Consider the following 1,925-nt stretch of genomic DNA (forward strand, 5'->3'; position numbering starts at 1 on the left):
TAAACATTATATATATATAGCGCTTTTCTCAAGTGTGGGATCGGGTGAGCACCAGCACAGGGAGTGAGGAGCAAGAGGAGGACAGAAATACTGAAGTGGTGATGATGAGAAGGAGATGAAAGGGGGAAGAAAGAAGGAGTAATAGATGGGAAAATGTTGAACAGAGATGTGGAGGGGAAGTGATGATGAAGGTAGAGGAAGTTGAAGGGAAATTAGGAACTGTCTGGAGACAGGGAATCCTCACGGGGAGAGAAGGCGAGTTTCGTCATTAATCTCTTATGTTCAGTCCCACTCATCCTCTGGGACAAAGAAATCTCTTGGTGTGCCACAACCTGTTAGGAGTCTGATGGGGCTGTTATGGCATGTATTGCAGGCTTAATAATACAGCTCATTACTCATTACACAGATAGTGTCATTCCTCCACAATCTCACAGGACACATAGTTCATGCACAAGCTCAAGCATTATATGACCCACTTTCAGGGGGACCGTATATTATTTATCTTTCAGTATTCAGACCAGCGTCATTTATCACTCTCCACTTGATTTTGCACACAACCACAGAAACCCCACTCTCCTTCATGTTGAAGTGCTCATGGTCTTCTAGGCTTCTTTTTTTTAGAAACCACAGAAGAATTCCCGACTGCCGCTTGAAACGAGGCTTAACTAGAATGGTGTGGACATTTTTAATCCACAACAAAGACTTGATGATCTGTGGTTTTGTTTACAAGTGAGTCCCACAAAAGCCTAATTCTTGTAGCTCCAAAGATAATAACAAAAAGTCTGGCTTTGTTCCACGTTCCTTAAAACATTTCTCACATATAGGGAAAACCGTTTAAACACTAAGGTGGAAAGAAACACTTGGTTCCCCCAAAGAATACACTGTTGAATGACTTTCTACTTCATGATTAATGTACTTGAGTCAAATTGTAAACTTAATCCCAAGCCACAGTGGTGCAGAAAATGGGGAAGAATAAACTATATTTACATGAAAAAAAATAGTACATAAAATACAACTTTCCTTATCTAATAAGATTAGTCAGTCAACAGTTGTTCACAAATGTTAGACTTCATTTCAAATGATGAATAACAAGAATTCATTGGCTCTAAATGTACCTTCACAGGAACATAACTTCCATCAAAGGTTTCCCCTCAATACAAAATCATATTCAGTAATGGAAATAGACTGATTGCTGCAACCTCTGCCATGAAAAACACTAATCAATTGCCAAAATATTTTCTGTTTGACAGAATTTTGTAACCCTGAAGTTACAACAACTTCGACTATGACGAAATCTCAGAATATGATTCATGTTTTCTGTAGAGGCCAAGCACTCAACTGTTTTGCATTGCTGAGGCCTCTTGAGAATTCTCATTTACAATCACAAAGGAAAAAATTTCATAATATAGAGAAACAGTGTGGTCTTGGAATCAGTCTTAGTACACACTCTTCTAGTACTTTAATTATACTTGATGAAATATTAAAGACCTCTGAATCTAAAACTGTCAATACAATAAGATTTAGATAACAGAAATAATATACTTTATTCCGTATCTGCATGTGCATTCTAAAAAGCCTTCCTACTCTATTTTATTAGTGAGGCCCATAAGCGTTAGTATTGCAAAAGCCCCCATTGCCAGTACCTGAAGTATCTTTAACAGTGACTGTGTATTCTTTTGTTTTCTTTGCTTTGGTTATGAATATAGTATGTTCATTGTAATACAAGGTTGACACAGATCAGCTGTTGCACATTTGTTATACAGCAAATGCAAGAGTAACATTTCCATATTAACACGTGTTTACTGTCCTGAGCATGAAATGGAAGTCACAATTCAAATAAGTCAAATCTGATCAAAATAACTGCAGTCACTTGTTGGTTTATATTCATGGTAAGCTCATCAGAAATCCAGCGAAGAATGTTTAGC

This window comes from Dicentrarchus labrax, unplaced genomic scaffold (assembly GCF_905237075.1).
Source record: "Dicentrarchus labrax unplaced genomic scaffold, dlabrax2021, whole genome shotgun sequence".
NCBI lineage: Eukaryota > Metazoa > Chordata > Actinopteri > Moronidae > Dicentrarchus > Dicentrarchus labrax.